The following is a 27,703-nucleotide window of genomic DNA, read 5'->3' as shown; positions in this document are numbered from 1 at the left end:
CTAATTCCTGTTAAGAATGTCCTGCGCAAGCTGGGTCCATGCCCGATTATTTATACTTTCCCTGGACAGCGCCACCCGTAGGCCGCTCAGTATTATTTCATAAGTCTTCCTTTCATGAATGACTGATTCATGTCAGGCCGTGTCTTTGTGAATTAATCCTTAAGGTCCCGAACCGGAGTTCATATCAGAAACATGAAGTAGCCTAGGTCAAATAACCTGTTCATTCATATCACTTTCATAGTAAGACATGTCAGCAACAGGCAGAATCTTCATGAAGAGGCATTTAGAATGAAGACGGCATCGTTATATGTAAAGACACAGTTCTGCCTCCCTGAGAAAAAGGCTAGCACCCAGTATGGTACGTCATTTATCATTCTGATCACCTCACTACTTCCCACAGTCGTCAGTCAAGAATGGGAAACGTAAAAAAAGTAAAACATCGATCGCCATTCCTCTAAATCAGGGAAAGCAGACCTCTAACCATGCGTACTTAAACTGCCAGGGAAATAGTTAGAAAGGGCTAGTGTGTCAGTTCTTTCCCATCTCTACAAGCTTAAAATTGTAAAGAATTTCAGGCAGCCTGCTGTACCACCTTCATCATTAATTGTTCAAAATTGAGCTTTGCACCAGCTGCAATTACAGTTATATTGCTCCTCTTATACTGCGTACAATTGCAGTGTAACTATCCCCTATGTTACAGCGAAAATGCAAGCCTTTGTCTTCCTCCAGTTAGCAGGAATGTAAAGCAGGTTTTGTTTTTAAGTATATTTGACTGCAGCAGTTAGGAGGTTAATGCTAATGTTTTATAAACCACTGAGGTTTTCATATAATTGTACGCAACCATTTGTAGCAACTTTTAAGTGAACAGGTTTTAAAACACAGACACGTTAAAAAGTTACAGGTTTGATGCAGACATTACACATGCTAACCAAGAGAGTTAACCACCTCCTGATAAAGTTTGTCCAAATAGATGAGGATTTGAAGAGTGACATTGCGATTCATCCTTCACTTTGTTTGTGGTAGATTAGAACACAGTGGCCAGGAAATTCGATAACGACAAAACAACGGGAGTGGGCACAGCGATGCAAAAAAATGCCCGCGCCTGTTCAAAATATGCAAGCAGGACGTCAACTTCGTGCTGCCCGCTAATTATCAGGATTGTAGCACACAGCCTAGCACGGAACGTGCTGCTGACAGGCTGTGCGCTCAGCAGGGGGCCAAAGTTCACGTTGCAGGAGCGAGGCGAGCCTGCTCCTCTTAAAGTCAGTCAGCACCTCTTAAAGAGGAGTTGACTGCTGCGGATAAAAACATTTTTTTTTTTTTTGATTGCTTCAGCACTAGGCAGTCGGCTCCAAGGTCAGCTGATTTCTGCTAATCAAAAATGGCAAAAGTGCTTCAGCACCAACACAAGTGACTCTGCAGACGAGGAAAATGGCACCCAGGGTCTCAGATGCAGCACTCGAGCTTTGTGCAGGGGGTCAACATTGGAAGTGAGGTCCTCTACCACAGGAATCTAGGAGGCCCTCCAGAAAGGTGGTGTGGGACCAGATCGCTGAGGTGGTCACTGCCAACACTGTCGACCCCAGGACCTGGCTCCAGTGCCCAAAGAAGTTTCATGACCTCAGGCGAGTGGTCAAGATCAGTGAATGCATCTTCAAAAGCTGTCTCCTACCAACTGCACCACTAGCCTCACACACTGCTCATTGCACGACTGCTCATCCCCCATCACTCACCTACCGACAATCTCTACTAAAGACGAGGCACACCTCACATTCCTAGCTTCACTCCATCCCCTTGGAGGAGATGGTGCTGGCCATTCTTGGCAGGGGCATGGTTGAGCCCTTGGCCAGCAGCGGTGTTGGCATATGGAACTCTGTTAATTCAGCTTCTGAAAGGTGTTCATGTTTAGTTCATTCGATATAGGGGGAAAAAATGTGGCTGATATCATTGGATGGAGACACACACAGATTTCAACAGGCGGGGTTGAAAGAATACAAGATGCTGGTATCCTCTTACGTTATCCTTTTCACATCCCATTTCCCCCTCATCCTACAATCTCTTCTGATTTACAAGCTGCATATGCTGTAAGCATGCACCTCTTGGTTTCTCCCCCCCTCCCCTCATCACAACCCTACCCTTGTGCCTTCCTTATTTCAGACACCCAAGAAATCCAGCCTGCCCAGTCAGTGGGTCATAGAGTCATAGAGTTTTAGAGTCATAGAGTTTTACAGCACAGAAAGAGGCCCTTCGGCCCATCGTGTCTGCGCCACCCATCCATCCCTGTCCAGTCTAATCCCATTTTCCAGCATTTGGTCCATAGCCTTGTATGCAATGGCATTTCAAGTGCTCATCCAAATGCTTCTTGAATGTTGTGAGGGTTCCTGCCTCCACCACCCTTTCAGGCATTGAGTTCCACATTCCAACCACCCTCTGGGTGAAAAAGTTCCTCCTCAAATCCCCTCTAAATCTCCTGCCCCTTACCCTGAATCTATGCCCCCTTGTTATTGACCCCCCCACTAAGGGGAAAAGTTCCTCTTTATCTACCCTATCTATGCCCCTCATTATTTTGTACACCTCAATCAGGTCCCCCCTCAGCCTTCTCTGCTCCAAGGAAAACAACTCCAGCCTGTCCAGCCTCTCTTCATAGCTGAGGCGCTCCATCCCAGGTAACATCCTGGTGAATCTTCTCTGCACCCTCTCCAAAGCAATCACATCCTTCCTATAGTGAGGCGACCAGAACTGCACACAGTACTCCAGCTGTGGCCTCACCAGCGTTTTGTACAGCTCCATCATAACCTCCCTGCTCTTATATTCTATGCCTCGGCTAATGAAGGCAAGTATCCCATATGCCTTTTTAACCACCTTATCTACCTGCTCCGCTGCCTTCAGGGATCTATGTACATGTACACCAAGGTCCCTCTGACCCTCTGTACTTCCTAGGGTCCTACCACTCATTGTGTATTCCCTTGCCTTATTTGTCCGTCCAAAATGCATCACCTCGCACTTTTCAGGGTTAAATTCCATTTGCCACTTTTCCGCCCATCTGACCAACCCGTTTATATCGTCCTGTAGCCGGAGGCTTTCCTCCTCGCAATTTACCACCCCACCAATTTTCGTGTCATCTGCGAACTTACTGATCATACCTTTTACATTTTCATCCAAATCATTTATGTAGATCACAAACAATAAGGGACCCAGCACCGATCCCCGAGGTACCCCACTGGACACAGGCTTCCAGTCACAAAAGCAACCTTCGACCATCACCCTCTGCCTCCTGCCACTCAGCCAGTTTAGGATCCAACGCGCCAAGGCACCCTGGATCCCATGGGCTCTTACCTTCTTGACCAGTCTCCTATGCGGGACTTTGTCAAAAGCTTTACTGAAGTCCATGTACACCACATCCACAGCATTTCCCTCATCCACCCCACTAGTCACCCCCTCGAAAAATTCGATCAGATTTGTTAGACATGATTTACCCTTAACAAAGCCATGCTGACTATCCCCGATTAATCCTTGCCTCTCGAAGTGGAGATTAATTTTGTCCCTCAGAATTTTTTCCAATAATTTCCCCACCACAGATGTTAGACTCACTGGCCTGTAATTCCCTGGTTTATCCCTGCTACCCTTCTTGAATAATGGTACTACGTTAGCTGTTCTCCAGTCCTCTGGTACATCCCCTGTGGCCAGAGAGGTTCTGAAAATTAGTGTCAGAGCCCCTACAATCTCCTCCCTTGCCTCCCACAGCAGCCTGGGATACATCTCGTCCGGGCCTGGGGATTTATCCACTTTTTGGCCCGCTAAAACCGCTAGCACCTCCTCCCTCTCGATGCTAATATGTTCAAGTATGTCACAGTCCCCTTGCCCGATTTCTATGTCTGCATCGTCTTTCTCCATAGTGAACACAGATGCAAAAAATTCATTTAAAACCCCGCCTACATCCTCTGGCTCTACACACAGATTGCCACTTTGGTCCCTAATGGGCCCTACCCTTTCCCTGGTTATCCTCTTGCCCTTAATATACTTATAAAACATCTTAGGATTTTCCTTTATTTTGCTTGCCAGTGTTATTTCATGGCCCCTCCTCGCCCTCCTAATTTCTTTTTTAAGTATGCCCCTGCACTTTTTATACTCCTCTAGGGCTTCTTCTGTCTTTAGTCTTTTGTAACTGCCAAAAGCCCCCCTCTTATTTCTAATGCATTTTTGTATATCCCTTGTCATCCAAGGTTCCCTTTGCTTGTTGGTCCCACCCTTGACCTTTACAGAAACATGTTGGCGTTGTACTCTCTCTATTTCCCTTCTGAAAGTCTCCCACTGTTTTGATGTGGATTTTCCTATAAGCAGCTGCTCCCAGTCCACTTTGGCCAGATCCTGCCTTATCATATTAAAATCGGCCTTCCCCCAATTTAGAACCCTTATTTCCGGGCCGTCTTTGTCTTTTTCCATGACCACCTTAAATCTCACCGAATTATGGTCACTGTCGCCAAAATGCTCTCCTACTGACACTTCCACCACTTGCCCGGCTACATTCCCCAGAATTAGGTCCAGTACCGCCCCCTCTCTTGTAGGACTTTCTACATGTTGGCTCAAAAAGCTCTCCTGGATGCACTTTAAGAATTCTGCACCCTCTAAGCCTTTCACACTCTGACTGTCCCAATTTATATTGGGGAAGTTGAAATCCCCCACTATTATTACCCTATTATTTTCGCACTTCTCGGAGATTTGCCTACATATCTGTTCCTCTATCTCCCCCTGTTTGGGGGCCTATAGTACACTCCCAGCAAAGTGCTTGCCCCCTTTTTGTTTTTAAGTTCTACCCATATGGCCTCATTAGAGGAACCCGCTAATATATCATCCCTCCTTACAGCAGTAATTGACTCCTTAATTAATATTGCAACACCCCCTCCCCTTTTACACCCCCCTCTGTCTCGCCTGAAGATTCTATACCCCGGAATATTGAGCTGCCAGTCCTGACCCTCCCTCAACCATGTCTCCGTGATAGCAACAATATCGTACTCCCATGTGTTCAACAACAACTTCAGTTCATCCACCTTATTTGCAAGACTCCTTGCATTAAAATAAATGCCTTCCAGCCCTGCCATATTCTCTTTTGCCTTCACATATTTGCTCTGCCTTCCCAGCTGACTTGTTTTTCCCTCTGTATTTGGCCGTAAATCACCCCCTACTATAGCTCCACTCTGTACCCCAACCCCCTGCCAAGTTAGTTTAAACCCTCCCCAGCAGTGCTAGCAAACCTCCCCGCAAGGATATTGGTTCCCCCCTGGTTCAGGTGTAAACCGTCCGACTTGTACAAGTCCCACCTTTCCCAGAAGCAGACCCAGTGATCCAGGAAACTAAAGCCCTCCCCCCTGCACCATCCCTTTAGCCACGCATTCATCTGTTCTATCTTCCTATTCCTATACTTACTAGCACGTGGCACCGGGAGTAATCCAGAGATTACAACCTTTGAGGTCCTGCTCCTTAATCCTTCACCTAGCTCCCTAAATTCTTGCTGCAGGACCTCATCCCTCTTTTTACCTATGTCGTTGGTACCAATGTGGACCACGACCACTGGCTGTTCTCCCTCCCCCTCCAGAATGCCCTGCAGCCGCTCAGTGACATCCTTGACCCTGGCACCAGGGAGGCAACAAACCATCCTGGATTCACGTCTACGGCCACAGAAACGCCTATCTGTTCCCCTTACTATAGAATCCCCTACCACTATTGCTCTCCCACTCTTTTTCCCCCCTTCCTGGGCAGCAGGAGCACCCCCAGTGCCAGGAAGTTGGCCGCTGCTGCCTTCCCCTGGTGAGTCATCCCCCTCAACAGTATCCAAAGCGGTATACTTGTTTGAAAGGGGGATGTCCGCAGGGGTTCCCTGCACTACCTGCCTGCTTTGTTGCTCCGCCTGATGGTCACCCCCTGTGCTGCCCTACCCTGAGGCGTGCACAACTCGCTAAACGTGTTATCCACGAGCCTTTCAGCATCGCGCATGCTCCAAAATTCATCCACCCGCAGCTCGAGCGCCGCAATGCGGTCTACAAGTAGCTGCAGCTGGATGCATTTCCTGCACACATGGTCATCAGGGACACTGGCAGCATCCCTGACTTCCCACATAGAGCAGGAGGAGCAGAGCACGGGTCTGAACTCTCCTGCCATGACTTACCCCTTTAATTTCTTTAAAAATTTATTCAATACCCCAGTTACAGGTATGCTCTAGGGCGCTTTATTTACCAACTATCCCCACTACACCACAGAAATTTAACACCACAGAATTCAAGCTTGTATTGAAAAAAGAGAAATACTCACCAACCAATCACCTACCTGCTCCCTGGTGACGTCACACACTGATTACTTTTTACCTCTCTCCCCGCTGCTGAGTTGGTATGCCTCGCTGCTCTCCGGTTTTTATACCGGTCTCACCACACTGCTCCCGACTGGTCTCGGGCCTCGCTGGTCGCCGGGTTTTCTCCCGAGCTCCTCCTCGCTGCTCCCGCTGGTCCCGACTGGTCTCGGGCCTCGCTGCTCTCCGGTTTTTATACCGGTCTCACCACACTGCTCCCGACTGGTCTCGGGCCTCGCTGGTCGCCGGGTTTTCTCCCGAGCTCCTCCTCGCTGCTCCCGACTGGTCTCGGGCCTCGCTGCTCTCCGGTTTTTATACCGGTCTCACCACACTGCTCCCGACTGGTCTCGGGCCTCGCTGGTCGCCGGGTTTTCTCCCGAGCTCCTCCTCGCTGCTCCCGCTGGTCCCGACTGGTCTCGGGCCTCGCTGCTCTCCGGTTTTTATACCGGTCTCACCACACTGCTCCCGACTGGTCTCGGGCCTCGCTGGTCGCCGGGTTTTCTCCCGAGCTCCTCCTCGCTGCTCCCGCTGGTCCCGACTGGTCTCGGGCCTCGCTGCTCTCCGGTTTTTATACCGGTCTCACCACACTGCTCCCGACTGGTCTCGGGCCTCGCTGGTCACCGGGTTTTCTCCCGAGCTCCTCCTCGCTGCTCCCGCTGGTCCCGACTGGTCAACAAAAAGAGGGAGAGGAGAGTGAAGAAGAATGAGAAATACCGTCACACTCCCAGCCACCAGCTCCTTGGGGTCGTCCTGCAAGACCACCTGCAGTGTCCCCCACTGAAAGTCAGCAGTCTTCCGCCAGCCATGCTGCAGCCAGTGGAGTAGCACAGCATGACATCACTAGGATAGGCAAAGGCACATGCAAGACAGTCACTAAAGAAATGCACAAGGGTGATTAGTTGATTTTTTGATGTAATATTGGATGCATAAAGTTGGATTGGAAAGTTTGCTTTGTGGTGGCTTTTATTTCAGCATTGCGGCCAAGAGGACACTGTGATGGTCAGTAACAGAGGGAAGGTAAGGTGTAGGACAAATGTTGAAAGGCTAATTAGGGTGGTGTTCACTGGTACCACAGGCAGATGATTCGATCCTGGATATCCTGGCCAGAAAGGGGCTGTCTGGGTTGGCTCCTTCCTTCCATTTCCTTCTGCGAGTAGCTTGTCCCCTTTGCTGCCTCTGCTCCATCTCCATGTCATGCTGCAGCCCAAAGGGGACTGCAACTAAAGCCCCAGGACTGGAAGCAAGTGTTCTCAGAGGCCTTCATTTAAGACTCAAAACCTTACAAACGTCCAGCTGCACTCCCTGCACACTAACAACTTTTTAAATGTATTACACCAAGCCAATACATCACTAAAATGTAAATAAACCAGTACAAAAGCAAAACTTACTCGAAAGGTTTGTGTGTTCCCTTAAGCAGTGCCGGCAGTGACTTCGTTGTACTGTTGCACGCACGTTCTGCCGTGCGCAGTTTGGAGAGGGCGTTATCAAGAGTAGCGACGCCCAAATCCCAGATCGTGCGACAATTCAGCGTTGCACGCCGATTTGACGTCACAATCTGAAATCATTTAAATATGTGAAACAAGCACAGGCAACAGCAGCGCTGCCAACCTGCCCAAAACGGCAGCAGACGCGTTCTACGCCAGAAGCGGGCGGAAGCGAGGGGACTGCCGCTTTTTCTTCCAAACCAGCCTTAACGGCCGGAGCCAACAGATCCAATTTCACAGCCAGTATATTTTCCTTTAATGGTATATGCCAACCTATGGTCGCTTAATCACCAGCATTGCGTATGGGGTGCATGCATCAATGCCCGATATGGATTCTGATTTCCACTATGCAAAATGATGCTACGTACTAGGCGGAAAAATCATCTCTTTGGCATAAGACATATTTTCTTGATAAAAGATAAAGCTGCTGCCAAAAAAATTCAGATGGAGAACTGCAATCTTATGGCAAACACTGGTCTGAAAAGATTATTTCTAAACAAATAAATCAGGAGTGGTTATTCAGAGTGATTTGACTGCTTGATCACCTCCTTTGATAAAGTTGGCTGCACCCTGTGACCTCTAAGAGGAGAAAATGAAACTCTAAGAATGTCCCAGTTTTGTTACTAACAAATCGACCACATTGGAGCAGGTCACAGATATTAGTCTGCATTCAGGAACAATCAATATCTCACTGTAGAAGGCAATCAAATAATTCACAAGTGATGAAGGTTCCTCCACAACACTATCACCTCATGACCTGAGATATTGCCTCACTTCTGGCCAGGATATATTATCACACATTTAAACAGAGAGAGATTTCTTTTAAAAATAACTTTCTACCCATGGCTACATGAAATATACCTCCAGAATTCCCAACACATGAACCAGCAATCATTTACACTGTACATGCACACTCTTGTTGCAGTTCCATGATGTCAATTGCTAAATGTAAACAATCCAACGTTCGGGCAATCAACAGCATCGTAGACCCATGAATCCATCATTGGATTATGGACAACTACAAAAGCAAAATAAATGCAGGGAGCTGGTCCAGTATGTTTGCCCTCTTATTTTCCAGAAATGCAACTTTTTAAAGATTTGGATCAGAAATTCTAGATAAAGCTTACATGGCACAGTTTGAGGCAGTGTGAAAAATGTTCCTGTCGACAAATCAGGTTCGTAAACCCAGAAAGCTGACATGATTATAATGGGAAGCCTGGCCCTGCTGGCTGCACAGGGAAAAGCCGGTTGCACCGCCCACTGAATCATGGGCTGCATTCCCGCAATTTTCCTAATATGTGTGAGACCAATGGGCCAAGCTTCCTGCCGCCAATGCAAATTCAGGACATCGGTGTTGTAATCTTCGCCACCTTGCTGTGTAGTTTGCCCATTTTAGTTTATTTTCTTAATATGAGCAACACTTTACTCTTTTATTTCACTGGGCAGTTACAGCAGTTTCCCGGTTGAAAACTCTGGCTGTCATATTTTTGTCCCAGGCAGTGAACAATTATTTATGGAACAATGTAAATTTAACCCGAGAAATTACTGTTGGCAATATTAGCACGCAAACACTCAAATGTGCTACTGTGACATTCCTTTCTCTGAAAGGAATGTCGTGGAACCTGTTAAGCATTTATACACAAGAACCACAAACAGAAATTTCTTGGCTTCAAATTGCCAAAATGGCAAGATTTCATTTTATCTGCTTGAAGTCACTTTTGGTATCATATTTACCAGTAGGGAATCAATCAATCAATCAATCAAATCAGGCTACACTGAATAGGACTCTTCAAAATGCACAAGAGAACAAATTTGGAAATCCCCGAAATTCAAAATGTATCCACAAACCTAACTTATGTTGAAAAATACTGCCAAAAAATACTGCCAATTTATTTTTCAACTCAAAACTTTTCAGTAAATCATCGACTGCATGAAAACAACTTTCTCCTGCATTGTTCACAAGTGAAAGACTTGTTGACAAAAAAAATCTGGCAGCTCCGTACAAACAGCACTGCTTATTCAGAGCAGGATTCAAAATCATTTAAAAAAAAAAAAATTTAAGTCAATTTTTGAGATAATGAACAATAACTAGCCTCTTCGTTATTGCAAGTGCCTCATGCCTACTTTCAACTAATCATTTGGAAATGGTGTTGGCACAAAGAAGCAAAGCACAAGATCAACCAAGGGTGCTTTTACATACAAAAAGAAAATACTGCAGATGCTGGAAATCTGAAATAAAAACAGAAAATGCTGCAGATACTCAGGTCAGGCAGCATCTGTGAAGAGAGAAACAGAGTTAATGTTTCAAGTCAATGACCTTTCGTCAGAACTGGAAAAAAAGCAGGAAATGGAACAGATTTTTAAGCAAGTGAAGGGGCTGGGAAAGAGTTGGCGGGGGAATGAAAGGGCAAAAGGGAAGGTCTGAGATAGGATGGAAGGCGGGAGAGATTAAGAGACATTAAGAGATATTCAAGGCAAAAGGAGATGGTAATGGGACAGGTTAAGAAACAAAGGATGGCTCTAGATGAAGTGTAAATTGCGCTGGCAGAATGAAAGACAGCTGCTATGTGGGAGAGAAGAAAAAAAGACAGACAAAAAGTGTGGATAAAAAATATATATGATGGGGCCGGGATTATGATCTGCATTTACATATCTATGTTCGCTAAACAGGGCAATATCCCCAAAAAACGTTCTGACAGGGTATTTAAAAAGGGAGCTTAAAAAGTTAAACCAACAAAAGTTATCACGGGGCAGGAAAGATCTCAGTGGAGCAAGTCGATGGAGACCAGTACCGCAGGCAATAAATGTAAAAGGGCAAGACTCAGTTGGCGTCCCAAGATAGAAGTTTAAAAAATGAAGAGTGCGCGCATTTATATAGTGCCTGTTATGACCGAGATGTTCCCAAAGCACTTTACAGCCAATGCAATACTTCCCCCAGCCCCCCTTTGTAATGAAGGAAATGCGGCAGCCAATTTGCGCACAGCAAGGTCCCACAAACAGCTGTGTGATCATGACCAGACAATCTGGGTTTTTTTTTAAAGTGTTGATTGAGGGATAAATATTGGCAAGGACACAGGGCAAAACTCGTCTTTTTTTTTTTCCCCCCGAAAAGTAACATAGAAGAAAGTAACATAAATTAGATAAGGAGGGAAGTAACAAGGCGACAGCCATGGAGGGATTAAAGTTTTTGTCGTAAACTGCAAGAGCAGTGTGTAAACCTACTTGCACATGTACTTCAAGCAGGTGTCACTGGTCAGCGGTCAAGAACAAGAATCCTGGCTGATTTTTCCCCCCCACATTAACCTGGGACGCTAGGCCAACTGTAGCACCCCTATTGCTGCCCTGGGTGAGGACCTGACTCACCACAGACCGAGGACTGTACCGGCATCCTTCCTGGTCTGCAGGTTAAAATTGCTGAGCCACCACAGGGTCACTGGGAAGCAGCCAAGGACTGAGACAGTAATAGCATAACCAAGTACAGTACATGCAACACAGTTTACTGCGCTGCGAATATCTGGTTTACATTAGCCACGTGGGAAAATGGTCTTGCTTACATTATAGGGGGAAAAAAGTGTTACAATCCCGTTAAATACATCTATAACAATAAACATTGATACTGCTAGAACACACTACAGCACTTTGTGAACATCTCAATATCTTTATAAACAGGTGGGTTTTACCTTAGAAGCACTGGTAGATGGACTTTTTTCCCAATTAACTTCATACACTTGCCTGCTGAAGGGAAGCTGTCTTTTAGCATAGCTGCAGAAATTCTTTGGAATGCCTTTGATCAGGGTAGGCAGAGTGAATTGGAGTGTTCTGTTCATCAGCCAGAGAAGAGCTTAAATAAGAACCTACTGTCACAAGTCACGCAACGTCAACCTGCTTTATGCTAGTCCAATCGGGTTAGAGGCAGAATGCAACAAAGGCCCGTCAAACTGTACCCTCCTTCCCACCTGAAAACTGGCCAGACAGGATTCGCTCAACAAAATTATATACAGTAAACTCCTTGCTGAAAAGTGTCTCGGGCTACATGAACTTTGAGACCTGTTCACAAAGTACAACTAAAGTCCCATCAAAGCAGAAAGCATGCAAACCATTTTACTTTTAAAAAAAAAAAAAAAATCCACTTTGATAAATGAAGTTCAGTTAAAATAGTTCTAACAGAAGCTATTAAGAAAGGAAAATACATCTCAACACTAAATTCATTACTCTACAGACTCATGTCAAATTCTGAAAGCCTGAAAGATTAATTGTGTGGAAGGGGTAAGAACTTGTTCCGTTTTTAAAGTAAGTGAAATAATGTTCTGTGCTTTCATGTTTGAAAGGGATTCTTCGCATAGTAGTCACGCTGCCAGTTTACGAGAAGGCGGCTTGTAAGGGACTAGGTCTGATGAACTTCTAAATGGAGGATGCACACCCGGAACATCAAAACTACTCTTTTCTCTATACAGATGCTGACTAACCTACTGTGCAATTCCAGCAGTTTCGTTTTTTATTTATAGGAATAACTATTGGGGTATCACTTAAATGAGACGAGTGGATTTCCCATGCCGCTGCTGGCAGTGAGTCAGGAATAACATAGAAACAGAAGTCAGCCATTCAGGCCCTCGAGCCTGTTCCACCATTCTATTAGGTCATGGTTGATCCGCATCTCAACTCTATTCACCCGCCTTTCCTCCATATCCTCTTGGTGTTTTACACGCGGGGGCCCCCAAATAGCAACTGGAAGTCACAATTACGCTCAGCATTCATCTAGAGAAAAGCCACCAGACTAATCAACTGATTTGCTGATCAGGAAGAAAGTACACAGTCTTCTGTTGGCCTTCGCGCGTCCTACTTCCAACAACTCATCTAATCAGGGCCCGTAGCTTGAATAAGTTGTGTTAACTTACATAAAAGATCCCATAGCACTATCAGAAGGTAGGTAGGTAATGCTCCCGATGTCCTGGTCAACATTTCTCTCTCAATCAATACCACTAAAACAGTTTAATTCATCATTAATCTCATTGCTTTTTGTGGGGCCTTGCAGTGCACAAATTGGCTGCCCCATTTCCTACATTACAACAGTGACAGCATTTCAAAAGTACTTCATTGGCTGTGAAGTGCTTTGGAATGGCCCAAGTTCATGAAAGGCATTATATAAATGCAAGTTTGTTCTTTTTATTTGTAACTTGATTTAGAGCTGATAAGTGTAAGGGCTCCTTTTTGCTGTGTTTGTTTGAACTGAGTTGATATCACATGGTTTTCCGATCATTAAAAAAAAAGTTCTGCTTGATTTTAAGCAAGATTAATTATTGACATGTGCGTGCCGCTAGCAAGGCTGGCATTTATTGCCCATCCTTAGTTACTCTTAGTAGCTGATGGTGGGCCAGTTGACCGAGAGTAGATGATGGCGAGCTTTCGTCTTGAACCGCTGCAGTCCATGCGCTGAAGGTGCTCCCACAGTGCTGTTAGGTAAGGAGCTCCAAGATTTTGACCCAGCGACGACAAAGGAACAGCAATATATGTCCAAGTCAGGGTGATTGGGAAGGAAACTTGGAGGCGATGGTGTGCTCATGTACCTGCTGCCTATACTTCTAGGTGATGGAGGTCAATAAGGCGGTACTTTCAATAATACTAGCTGATCTGCTGTGATGTTGCTTATAGGGAGTCTGGAGCATGACGGCCAAGATCGATCTGTGCTTAGCCTCGTTAGTTATTTTGACACCAGAGGAGCCACACAAGAAATTGTGTTTCCTTTACTATCAAAATAATGAACATTAGGCCGGTTATTAAGTGCAGCAGACAGAGGTAGAACTGCCTATCTGTGATGCAAACTAATTTTTATTTCAATATGCAGATAAAGTTGTTAAACTAGAGGCACAGGCAATAACCAATCATTGTGATGTTCAGTGATTCACAAAGTCACGCCTATTCCAGAATGATGGAAATATATCTAAAACCTGCAGGATTCTGCACGTGGAAAAGGCAGTTGCCGAAAAAGTGCAGGAGTTCGGGGCTGGGCGGGCGGGGAAAAAGTGTCCCAGATTTCCACTAGCCTTTGGGTGAAGAAGTGCTTCCTGACATTACCCCTGAACAGCTTAGCTCTAATAGAGGAAATAGTTTCTCTTTATCTACCCTATCAAATCCTTTAATCATCTTAAACACCTCAATTAGACCTTCCCTTAATCTTCTATACTCCAGGGAGTAGAAGCATAGACTGCAACCTGTCCTCATAATTTAACCCTTTCAGCTGCCGCTTTCTGCTGTTAAGGTCGGGCAGCTGACTGGCGGCATGTATACAAAGCCCAAAAGTTAAAAACTCTGCACTGTGTCAGCTTATTAGTTTTCGGTATGTTAGGGAATCAATGGAAGGCGGTTCTTCCCTAGATATATACACACTGAACAAGTAAGAGCACTAACTGACAAGAGACCACTGGGCTTCAGAATTAGGTCAGCAAGTGAAATCCATTCGATTGGTGATTTGCTACAGACCACCAGACCAAAATAAGACTGACTTGTCACTTTTATGATGTGATTGACAGGATAAGCACGAAAAGGTAAGGCAGTGCTGATGGGTGACTTCCATCAGGCAACATCAATTAGGAGTGATGAAGTGGGCAAAGACTCTGCACCGTGTCAGCTTATTACACGAATGCCTCCTAATTCAGTAAGTCAATAGAAGGCGGTTCTTCCCTAGATATACACACTGACCGAGAAAGAGCACTAACTGACAGAGACCACTGTACACCGACCAAGGAAGGGAGCAATAACTGAGCAAGAGAGAGCGCGCTACAACAGAGAGAGAGAGTTAAATTTCAACTGAGACAGCGCTAAATGCCTTTACCCAATGAATCCACAGGAGGCCAGACTCACTAAATAAAAGGACATCTGAACTTGTGGGCATTGTTTTGTGGAGTGCTTAGTACATAAGAACATAAGAAATAGGAGCAGGAGTAGGCCAATCGGCCCCTCGAGCCTGCTCCACCATTCAATAAGATCATGGCTGATCTGATCCTAACCTCAAATCTACTATCACTACATCCCTCCCCAACCCATGTGATCTTCTGGGAGAGGTGAAAAACCAGATAAAAAACCCAATGGCCAATTTGGGAGAAAAAAATCTGGGAAATTCCTCTCCGACCCATCGAGGTGATCGAAACTCGTCCAGGAGATCACTGTCCCTATATTTTCTACAGTACTTACCTTCTGTAAAAAGTGATCTCCACCCCAGCCAGGAACAGGAATAGAACCATCTCCTGAAATCTAACACATAATTAGAACACAAGAAGTAGGAGCAGAACCAGGCTACACGGCCCCTGGGCCCGCTCCGTTACCCACAGGGCCATGACCGTTCCGAACATAGACTCATGTCCAATTTCCTGCCCGCTCCCCGTAACCCCTAATTCCCCTTACTTCCAAGAAACTGTCTATTTCTGTTTTAAATTTATTTAATGATGTAGCTTCCACAGCTTGCTGGGGCAGCAAATTCCACAGACCTACTACCCTCTGAGTAAAGAAGTTTCTCCTCATCTCAGTTTTGAAAGAGCAGCCCCTTATTCTAAGATTATGCCCCCTAGTTCTAGTTTCACCCATCATTGGGAACATCTTCACCACATCCACCCGATCAAGCCCCTTCACAATCTTCTATGTTTCAATAAGATCGCCTCTCATTCTTCTGAACTCCAATGAGTAGAGTCCCAATCTACTCAACCTCTCCTCATATGTCAACCCCCTCATCCCTGGGATTAACCGAGTGAACCTTCTTTGTACTGACTCGAGAGCAAGTATGTCTTTTCTTAAGTAAGGACACCAAAACTGTATGCAGTATTCCAGGTGCGGTCTCACCAATACCTTGTACAACTGCAACAATATCTCCCTGTTTTTATATTCTATCCCCCTAGCAATAAAAGCCAACATTCCATTGGCCTTCTTGATCACTTGCTGCACCTGCATACTAACTTTTTGAGTTTCACGCACCAGGACCCCCAGATCCCTTGTACTACAGTACTTTCCAGTTTCTTGCCATTAAGCTAATAACTTGCTCTATGATTTTTCCTGCCAAAGTGCATAACCTCACACTTTCCAGTATTGTATTCCATCTGCCAAATCTCTGCCCACTTACTTAGCCTGTCTATGTCCCCTTGCAGGTTTTTTATGTCCTCCTCACTCACTACTTTCCCTCCCATCTTAGTATCATCTGCAAACTTTGATATGTTACACTCCGTCCCCTCCTCCAAATCATTAATATAGATTGTAAAGAGTTGGGGACCCAGCACTGACCCCTGCGGAACACCACTAGTTACTGATTGCCAGTCTGAGAACGAACCATTTATCCCAACTCTCTTGGTGAGGTTGTTGATCCAGTGAGGTTTTGCACCTGCGGTCTGACAGTTGGTTAATTAGACATAGTACCTTAATGTTGCAATAAAATGTTAGAGTGTAATGATTTTTGACCCATTCGATACAAGGCACCTGGAGTAAGGGGGAAGGTCCTCGATTTACAACCAGGACGTGTCTCTTCGAACCTCTGCCACGCCTAAGTAACTATAATTCCCTGTGTCCATTCACGTGCGCCTTTTGCGTGATTAGGACATGATCCCCTCCCCTTCCTGTTGCCCAGTCATGCCACCTTTCATTTCTCCTCTCTTGGGTACTTTGCCTCCTCCCCCGCCCCAATCTTCAGCTCATTTGCCGCCGAAACCCTCACGAGGGCCTTTTGTCACCTGCAGGCTTGACTAGTTCAATGTTCTCCTGGCTGGCTTCCCATCCTACTCCCTACATAAACTACAACTCATCAAAATTGCAGCTCGTATCCTATCCCACATCAGATCCCATTCACTCGTCACCCCCGGTCCTTGATGACCCACACTAACTCCCAGTCCCCCAATTTAAAATCATCATCCTAGTGTTTAAATCCCTTCAAGGCCTAACACTTCGCTATTTCTATAACTGCCCCTAGTCCTAAAATGCACCCCCCCCCCCCCCCAACCCTCCAAACTCTTCCTTCCTCAGATTCTGGTCTTTTATCCATCCTCCCCCCTACCTACACGCCAATATTACACCTCTGTAAAGCGCCTTGGGGCGTTTGTCTATGTTAAAGCACAGTATAAATGCCAAGTTGTTGTTGTGTATGGTCATTTTAATCTAACCAGCCCAGTTGGAAACCGACGGGATGGGATTCGCCGCCCATTTTCCACTTAATTTCAATGGAAAGTTAAATTAGGGCGGAGGGCAAAATCGCGGCTGATCTGATCCCGTTGGGTGGATTAGGTTAAAATTCCCCCCCGTTGTAGTTGTTGTTTTTGAGAGTAACCCAGATACTATTCTGGATTAGAAATAGTTGAAGTGCGTGATGATAATGAAAATTAGCAGATTAGGAAAATTGTGAGCGCAAACAGGAAAGTAGGAGTAAATTAGGAGGCTCATGGAGAAAAAAAACACGGGCATAGATTTGACGGTACTGTTTTTGTACTGGAATATTCTATCATACAATGCACAGGCCTGTAAGAGCACACGATTTGCTATAACTTTTGCTGTAACTTGACCAAACTTAAAAGTTGACCACATTTTATGTACCATCATGCTTTGCGAGGACAAAAGACTGGTTGCTGGGAGAACTTTGCAAAAATAAGATGCTGTGGTTGTAAACTGCCAATTGTCTTTCAACAGATAAGGAAAACAGACTTTGAAAGTTCTGTGGGCACAGACTATTGAGCTGTGGAATCAGTGCAAAAACAGAAACATCTTCAGACTATGGAATGTAATCGGCCTTGAAGCCCATAGATGCTTAATGGACTATTGAGGATTATCTGAAAAACAACTAATGCCGTATAGTTTGTGACATGTACGCAGTTGGAGGGTTGCCAAGTTTTGGGGTATAAAAAGGTGCTGTAAATTAACCACTCGCTGCTGCAGCCGGGCAACCTGGTCAGTTGCCAGAAATCATACGTCTAGTCACTGCCGGATTGTCCACTTGCTGGTGTTAGAAACATAGAAGATAGGAGCAGGAGTAGGCCATTCGGCCCCTCGAGCCTGTGCCGCAATTTAATGAGATCATGGCTGATCATCCAAATTCAGTACCCTGTCCCTGCTTTCTCCCCATATCCCTTTAGCCTTAAGAAATATATCTAACTCCTTCTTGAATATATTTAATGAATTGGCCTCAACTGCCTTCTGTGGTAGAAAATTCCACAGGTTCACCACTCTCTGGGTGAAGAAATTCCTCCTCATCTCAGTCCTAAATGGCTTACCCCTTATCTTAGACTGTGACCCCTCGTTCTGGACTCCCCCGCCATCGGGAACATCTTTCCTACATCTAGTCTGTCTAGTCCTGTTAGAATTTTATAAGTTTCAATGAGATCCCCTCTCATTCTTCTAAACTCCAGCGAATATAAGCCCAATCGACCCAATCTCTCCTCATACGTACTAACTGGGATGGCAGGAATGACGTATGTGGTGTTTTGCTTGAGCTTAAAGTGAAGGGATATCTGTGTATGCTGAGGTATAATTGGGAATTATTATATGCTACATAACTGTTCGATGCTTACTTGTAAACTCTTGTTGATTTTTAAGTAGAAGTAGTTTTTCAGACTCATTGGTTTTTGTGTTGCCGGTTCGGCGGGTCTGAACTTTAGAAACTGTTGGACAGGACGAGGGGCAATTTCCGCACATCTTACAGAACCAAACCCTAGAATACCACTTTAGGAGTATGTAGGCCGAGCATGATCATTTAGACTGAGAGCAGCAGTTGTGGATACATTTTTTTTGAAAAGGAACATCCTTCAAAAAGATTATGTGGGTATTTACAGCTAACAAGAACTGGAAGTAACACAGCAGCTTCAGTGTAAAAAACAGACCCTAGATACTTCACAAGTCAGAGAGTTAAGGAAAATGACTGTAAATGTGGTCAAAGTGGGGATTTTTGAAGATCAGGGAAGAGATGAAGAAGAAAGAACTTGCATTTATATAGCACCAGTCATATCAAGAACAATGTTCCCTCTAAGTTTTGTGTGTGTGTGGGCGGTGACGTAAGAAAACTACTAGGCACTTGGTCTAAGCGTTAAACAAGGCTTTAATCAACTGTTTTACAACATGGAGATCTAGTTGTGTCCTTCACTAGTTCCTGTAAAAGAATGTCCTGAGCAAGCTGGGCCCATGCCAGAGTATTTATACTTTCCCTGGACAGCGCCACCAGAAGGCCGCCCACTATTATTTCATAAGTCATTTCCACATGAATGACAAGACTCACGTCAGGCGGTACCTTTAAATTTGCGGCGTGGCTGAGCGCGCGCGGCATCTTAGAGAGAACAGCTCGCAAGTGGCCTGTGGGGTACCTTCCAGATTGCTGCTCTGCTGCCCATGCGCGCAGCTTAGAGGGAACATTACTCAAGGCATCCCAAAGCGCTTCACAGCCAATGAAGTACTTTTGGAGTGTAGTCATTGTTGTAATGTGGGAATGAGGCAATATAGCACGAGTTAGGAGGTGACTATTTGGCATGTCACATATCAAACAGCTGTTAACTCACCTTTTTTGTTAATGGCTGTAACAGAATGGAAACCATTTTGTTGGACCAGAGAATGGGGGAAATCCAAAACAAGGGGGCGGGGGGGGGGGGGGGGGGGGCGGGGGCATAATCTTAAAATTAGAGCTCGGCCACGTAGGAGTGAAATCAGGAAGCACTTTTTCCACACAAAGGGTAGTGGAAATCTGGAATTCTCTCCCCCAAAAGGCTGTAGATGTTGGTTCAATTGAAATTTCAATACCGAGATCAATAGATGTTTGTTAGGCAAGGGTATCAAGGGATTATGGTGCAAAGGTGGGAACATGGAGTTGAGGTACAAATCAGCCACAATCTCGTTGAATGGCAGAACAGACCTGAAGGGCTAAATGGCCTACTGCTGTTCCTATGATCAGATAATGTGTTGTTTTTTTTTTTAAGATATTGGCTGAGGGATAAAGGTTAGCCAGGAACCGGGAGAACTCGCCTGCTCTTTTTCCAAAAGCGCAATTGGATCTTTTACATATACCTGAAAAGGGCAGACAGGGCCTCAGCTGAACGTCTCATCCGAAAGACGGCACCTCTGACAGTGCAGCACTCCCTCAGTACTGCAGTGGAGTGTCAGCCTAGATTATATGTTCAAGTCTGTGAAGTGGTGCCAGAGGCGAGGGTTCTATTATTGAGCCAAGGCTGACACTTAAATGTAAATGTAACAAGGCAGTGTGATTTGGTAAAAATTCCAACATGCAGGATCATCTTGTTGACAACTCTGCCATGAATGGTGCAGCAGGAACTTGGTATCTATATGAGATGCACAGTCGATCAGAAGCATTGATGATGTGAGCGGAGTTCTAGGGTAGGAGGAAGTTACCTAGATAAAGTGGAACGAGGACATGGAAACTTTTGTAAACAATAACTATAACATTTTAAAATCAATCAATCAATGCGCTGGGAGATAGGGAGCCATTGGGGGAAAATCAGGAAGGACAGGAGTGATGGGCGAAAAAGACTTCGTACTGGATAGGATCTAATTAACCACATTCTGGATAAGTTGGAGTTTGTGTAGGGCGGAGTTCAAAGAGCTCGTGAGGAAAATGTTGGAAAAGATCAGTCTGGTGCTGACAAAAGAATGGACAAGGGTTTCAGCACTGATTGGGATGGAGGTGGAAATAAGCAGTCTTGATGATGGGACAGATGTGGGGTTTGAAGCTCAGTTCAGAGTTAAACAGGACATTGAGGTTGCACACAAGCCAGGAGGAGAAATGGAATTGGGGCTATTTAATTGCAGCAGATGCAAAGAAAATAAAAGTGCTTCAAAATGGATCAACAGAAATATTCAAATAGACATTAAAGAAAATAAAAGATTTACCAAGTTTGCACGATGAGGATGTCCGCTGTGCCAAGATGGGACTATATGAAGGTAGGTTAAAAATAGATTCCATTTACCAAGAAACTACAATACATAATACCAAAAGTCCTTCCAATACTTTAATCAGCAAGAGATGGTCAGGAAGGAACGTGAAACCAAGGGAACCAGATGAGTTGAAAATGAGGATGAATAGGAGATAGTAAAAGATGCTTAATTACTATGAGTTGGAGGTTTTTAAAACCAGGGAGGACACTGAATTTACCATCCAACATTAAAAAAGAGGCCCCAAAATTCCTCGGTTCTGGGTGGGGGTGAATCAATTGCACAATCTGAGCAGGCAGGGGAGGAATTGGTGGGAGGGCCCAATTATACCCGTTGCCCCACCCATCACAAATTCTTGTGGATTTGGGTTAGGCACATAATAAACCCACTCACAAATGATGCCATTCCCATGCATACCCAGCATCCAGTGTTGCTCAGGGGCTGAGAGAGGAGATTTAAACTTTAAAGACCACTTTCCCAAAAGTTCCACTTAAATTCCGTCCCACACCTCCTGCAGTTTGCAAATGCTTCTAATCCTGGTTGTAGAAATGTATGAAGTGGAAGTTCTATTTCCCCAGGCACTAATAATAGGAAATAAAAGGTGGAGGATCCATGACGGCAGGTCTCCACCCTCTGCATGTAGGCCCAATATTTCTACAACTTCCCTGGAGGAAAAAGGAAGGATCCATCTGTCTGTAATACAGGGGGATAGATACTGTTCTCTGCAGCCACGACCGAGAGTTCTGAAGGTTGTGTTGCCTGCCCGGTGCCAGAGTTAAAGACATCTCCTCGCGGCTGGAGAAGAACTTGGAGGGGAAGGATCCAGTTGTCATGGTCCACGTAGGAACCAATGACATAGGTAGAACTAGGAATGAGGTTCTGCTGAGGGAGTTTGAGGAGCTAGGCTCCAAATTAAAAAGCAAAACCTCAAAAAGGTAATAATCTCTGGATTGTTGCCCGAGCCACACGCAAATTGGCATAGGGACAAACAAATTAGAGTTTTGAATGCATGGCTCAAAAGAGTGGTGTGGGAGGGAGGAGTTTCAGTTTATGAGGCACTGGCACCAGTACTGGGGAAAAGAGGGAGCTGTTCCGTTGGAACGGGCTCCACTTAACCAGGCTGGGACAAGTGTCCTGGCAAACCGAATAACTAGACAGGGCTTTAAACTAATGCTGGGGGGGGGGGGGGGGGGAGGGAGGGGGAAGAGAGGAGGGGAGGAATCTGGAAAGAATAAATTTAAAAGCAGCGAAAGAAATGTCAAGGCTCCAGAGCAGAGTTTGGGGTAAAAATAAGCAAAGTGGGTCAGGAAGGGACAGAGAGTAACAAAAGGTAATAAGGCATCAGTGACTAAGGTGAAATCAGGGAAAAATAGAAATGTCAAAGCTAAGGCACTATATCTAAATGCGCGAGGCATTCACAACAAACTAGATGAATTAATAGCGCAGATAGAAATGAATATGTTTGATCGATTAGCCATAACGGAGACGTGGTTGCAAAGTGGCCAAGGTTGGGAACTAAATATTCCAGGATACTTAACTTTTAGAAGAGAGATAGGCAAAATGGAAAAGGAGGAGGGGTAGCCCGGATAAAGGATGGGATAAAGACAGTAGAGAGAAAGGGTCTTGTTGTGTCCCCTTGTGATCTTATTACTATGTAATACAGACACTTACTCATTTTAGTTTACAGCTTTTACTCAGTGCTTTCATGGTGTTGCTGCCGCATGGTGTGGAGTGATACAAGATGTCTGACCTTGCACTGTGCACTGCCTGACAGTGTGCCACATAGCAGTATAAATGCACTAACCAAAGTAGTTCCATATAACAATGTAACAAGTAGTTCCATTTAACGATGTGATAATATAACGATGTAACATCCCCCTCTCAAAAAACTAAAACATGAAATTTAATTTTAAAAATATCTAAACTATCAAATACAAAGAATCATGAGTTTTCTTTTCTTATTCGCGATATCGCTCAGGTGGTTGGATGTTGTCCCTCCATCTTGTGGATTTGGTGGTGACCACTCCTCTCTGCAGTGTTTTGGTGTGTTCCGCTCTTCTTGTTGTTGCTGTCGCACTTGGAGTTGGAATGTGCATGCTTGTGGTTGTTTGATTGGTGGCGCTTGTTTCTGGCATTGTACTGCTTGTAGTAGCTGGTGTTGTCAATGTTGCTGATGTTGTCTGCTGCCTAACCAGTTCAGGTGAAGGTCTGATGTGGAGTCTGTTCTGTCTGTATTGGTTACCAGGTTCGGTCTCTACGAAGTAGGATCTTGGAGTATCAGCTTTTCCAATGACCTTGGCTGGATTCCAGGTTTTCAACACTGGGTCTTGCATATGCATTGATTGCCCATTCAGCAATTCTGGTAGCATCTTTGCATGTTTGTCGTAATATTTGCTCCCTACGACTTGTGCTTCTGCCAGCTTCTGTCTGAAATCCTCCTGGTCCTGGGGAGGATGTATTTTTGCTGGTAGGGTAGTCTTAAACTTCCTCCCATTCAGCAATTTCACAGGTGATTTCATGTCTGCTTTCAGTGGTGTTGATCTGAGTGATGAGGGCAAGGTCTTGGTCTTCCCCCATCTCACTGCTTTTGATGAGAGTTCTCTTGACAGTCTGGATCTGTCTTTCAATGAACCCGTGTCCCCTTGGGAAATGTGGGGATGAGGTTACTATTTTGAACCCATACTTTTCTGCCAGAGCTCTGAATTCACTCGATGTGAACTGGGTTCCATTGTCACAGATTACCTTTTCCGGGATTCCTTGTTCAGCAAACAAGCTCTTTGCAATTCTGGTGGTAGTTGTGGCTCTCGGATCTTAACTTGGAATAGTAATGTCACTGAGAGATACCATTCTTGATTGCACATGAAGAGGTCTGCCCCAACAGTGTGCCATGGTCTTGATGGTATTTCACTAGGTATCATCTCTTTCTGTTGTGCATTTTTATATTTCTGGCATATACCACATGCAGAAACCATCTATTCGATATTTTTGTACATGCCTATCCAGTATACAGCTGATCTGGCTCTCAGCTTGCATTTCTCCATTCCCATGTGACCTTCATGTATTAGATGGAGGAGAAGTTCTGTCTGCATCGTCTTTGGCACGACGATTCTCGGTCCAGCAAGGAGAATACCGTCTTCTATTGCGATGTCATCTCTAATCGTCCAGTATTGACGAATTGTTGCCTGTACCTGCTGGATTCTCTCCGGCCACCCCTGTATCACTTGTTGCATGAGTAGTTGCAATTCCTCATCTTTGCTAGTCTCATCTCTGATTTGACTGAGCTTTGTAGGGGTAACACTCACTAGGTGGTGGATTTTTACTGTTAGACCCTCCACCTCGTGTTTCTCATATGGTGACAATCGAGACAACGCATCTGCTAGCACCATTTCCTTTCCTGGCTTATATTTAAGCGTGAAGTCGTAGCTTTGGAGCCTTAAGTAGTCTTTGCAGTCTTGCAGGTGCTTTGCACAGATTCTTCTTGTAGATCTGTTCTAGTGGACGATGGTCACTATTATAAACTGCCTTCCATACAGGTATGTATGGAATTTCTCGCATCCATACACTACTGCTAATTAGCTCTCTTTCTATGTTGGCGTATCTCATCTCAGCTGACGTCAAGGCCTTTGATGCGAAAGCTATTGGCTTTCCTTCCTGCACAAGAGCTGCCCCTAATCCTCTGGTAGAAGTGTCTACTTGTAGAGTGACTGGTTTTCTTCTGTCATAATATGACAGACTTGTTTCTTTGCACAACAATTCTTTAAGTTGTTTGAAATTCCTTTCATGTGATTCAGACCATTGGTATTCGGCGTCTTCTTTCATGAGCTCTGAGATTTGTTGTATGTTCTGACATGTTTGGGATGAAAGAACTCATGTACTGGATCAAGCCGAGGTAACTCCTCAGCTCTTTCTTATCTTCAGGTGGTTTCATTTGAGCAATCACCGCAATCTTCAGGATTTGGCTAGACTCCCTCTAGTGTGTAAATCATACCGAAGAATTGGCATTCCTTGACTTTAACTATGCACTTCTCGGCATTTAACTTGATGCCAGCCTTCCTGGTACACTCCATGGCCTCATCTAGGTGCATATCATGGTCTCTCATCTGCTCCATAGATCTGGATATCATCAGCTATTCCTATAGCTCCTCCACAGCCTCTATGTCTCGTCTACTTTCTGTTGAAAGATATCTTGACTGACCTTTAACCCGAATGGTAACCGCAGGAATTTGCAACGCCCAAATGGTGTGTTGAATGTTGTCAGTGTTGTCAATTCCTCATCCATCTTCACGTTCCAATATCCATTTCTGGCATCTAGTTTTGAGAAAACCTTGGCTCCTGCCAGTGATGGCGTAATCTCCTCTAGCGTTGGGGTGGGATAGTGGTCCCTCTATCACCTGGTTTAGATCTTTGGGGTCCAAACATATTCTGAGACGCCCGTTTAGCTTTTCTCGTATCACAATTGAGTTTACCCAGTCTGTGGGTTCAGTGACCTTTACGATCACTCCCTTTTCTTCCATCTCCTTTAGCTCTCTCTCAGGCTTTGTCTTCAGCTTGATGGGTACTTTTCGTGGAGCATGGATAATGGGCTTGACCTCTGGATCGATGGTGATGTGGTATTGGAAATCTCCAAAACATCCCACTGTATCATCGAAACATTCCGGATACATGTCTATCAAGTCTTTTTTACTCTTGATTTGTGGGCGATTCTCCAGCGGGGTGTTGCTGTCTATCCTCAGTGACATTTTCATCAGCTCGTGATTCACTGAGATCAATCTCAACTTCTCGCAGCTGTTTAATCCCAGGATCGCTGGCCCCTCCGTGTCGGTGACATAGAACATGCAGTTGATGTTCTTTCTTTTATGTGTCCCTTTGACAAAGGTTATTCCGAGTTGTTTAATCTCACTCCCCCCATATGCTGTCAGTGTGACATTACTTGCCTTTAAACAACCGTTTTTCAGGTAGCCATCTTCTCTCAAGTTTTCGGGAAAGATCTGCTGGTACAGTCTCAATGGGAGAATGTTGCTCTGAGCCCATGTCCAGCTTCAACTTTAAGTTGATGGTTGTGGGCTGACCTTTGACCCTCTTTGATTTGGATGGTGGTGTGCAATTCTCTCCTCGGAGTATTTTCCACTCTGGACATCTCGTGAAGCTATACTTTTATGGTTTCGATGTTTAGTGTATTGTCATGACCATAATCATCATCATCCTGCTTATCCATGGCATGGATATTGTGTTTCTTTCTCTGGTTCTGCTGTCTGCCTTTGTTTTTGATGTATGTTCCTTCTTTCTTCGTTCTACACCTCTTTTCCCAGTGGTTTAGTTTGCCACATGCATTGCAGCTTGTTCCATATGCTGGACATTTCCTCCTGTCTGTATAATCGTGTGGTCTTCCACAGTTTCTTCCATTGTCATGTGCATATCTTTGTGTGTTGTACTTTTCTCTCACTGTATCCACTCTGTTGTCCGTCTCAGATGCCGTTTGAGAAATCAGCGTTCTCATTTGCTGCTTCATGAGCTCTCGCAGTATCTATAGCCTCTGTTATTTCGAGCTTTTCCTTCCCTATCGGGGCTTTTTGTACCTCCATGCGCTGACCCCCATATCAGCTGGTCCACAAGCCTTTCCTCCATTTCCTTAAATGCACACTTGCTGGCTTCATTTCTCAGCCTAGTCATGAAATTGTCAGCTGTTTCACCGGGTTCCTGTCTTAGACTCTGGAATTTGTATCTGTGTATACGGTGATTGGATTTAGGCTCTAGATGGTTGCTGAATTTCTCAAAGATTGTCACAGGGTTTTCCTTTTCCTCTTCAGTCAAACTCCAGCTATTATACAAATCTAGACCTTTTTCTCCTGTCCACAACAGAATGTAACTAACCTTTTCCTCGTTGGCAGTACCCTTCAGGAAGCTTTTGAATGTAAGGTCACATTTCTGTTTGAACTTGCGGAATGCCTCTACTATATCGTCAGCTTCCCAGTTCATGAGGGGTTGCATTTGCGCAGTCAGTGCAGCAGCAGCCGCCGCCATCTTAGTTGCCCGTACGATTCACACTCAATCACCGCAGACACCAGCACTCACGATCAGCTCATATATTCACTTTTCGTCTTATTCGTAGTTCGTATAGCACAAGTTGTACTCACTTATACCGCTGCCACCATGTTGTGTCCCCTTGTGTTCTTATTACTATGTAATACAGACACTTATAACTCATGGTTTACAGCTTTTACTCAGTGCTTTCATGATGTTGCTGCCGCATGGTGCGGAGTGATACAAGATGTCCGACCTTGCACTGTCTGACAGTGTGCCACATAGCAGTATAAACGCACTAACCAAAGTAGTTCTATATAACAATGTAACAAGTAGTTCCATTTAACGATGTGATAATATAACGATGTAACAGGTCTTATTTCCGAAAATCAAGAAGTAGAATCCGTTTGGGTGGAGCTCAGAAATATCATGGGGCAGAAAACATTGGTGGGAGTTGGTTATAGGTCCCCAAATAGTAGTTGTAATGTAGGGCAGAGTATAAATCAGGAAATTAAAATTAAAATCCTGCCCTCAGCCCTTTGTGACCTTTTTATTTTAGTGACATCAGGCATCAGCTGGAGGCCATCTAACTGTTTTTGAACGGCAGTCATTACCACCCCAGGAGGCCCCTCAGGCCCACAGCAGTGGCCAACTTTCTTACCTCACTTCCAGGTGAACGTGGAAACAGCACGTCATCGAAGATGAGGTAAAACAGTTTGTTCCACATAGATTACAAAATGAAATCCCATAACTGATGCAATAACAATATCTATTGATTGTGACTCACTAGGAGTGGCAGTCATTTATTTTGACATCCATCATTCTTTGTAGCAAATAGATACACATTTTCAGATGGGTTTTGCAATATGTAATTGTTGAACATAAATATTACTATTTCCTCTCCATCAAGAGCTCTTGAATATTTATATGTAAAACGGAATAGCGCACAAGTGATGATTGGCAC

At 44.8% G+C, this 27,703-nt stretch overlaps 1 protein-coding gene across 2 annotated transcripts in view; it reads right to left on the bottom strand.

Moving 5' to 3' along the window:
- Positions 1–27,703, bottom strand: part of LOC147108144 (uncharacterized) — an 81,605-nt gene that overhangs the window by 18,667 nt on the left and 35,235 nt on the right. The window lies entirely within an intron of this gene.

This window comes from Somniosus microcephalus, chromosome 13 (genome assembly GCF_052327205.1).
Source record: "Somniosus microcephalus isolate GS21.2 chromosome 13, FLI_Smic_1.0, whole genome shotgun sequence".
Lineage (NCBI taxonomy): Eukaryota > Metazoa > Chordata > Chondrichthyes > Squaliformes > Somniosidae > Somniosus > Somniosus microcephalus.
This window is presented reverse-complemented; position numbering and strand designations above follow the sequence as displayed.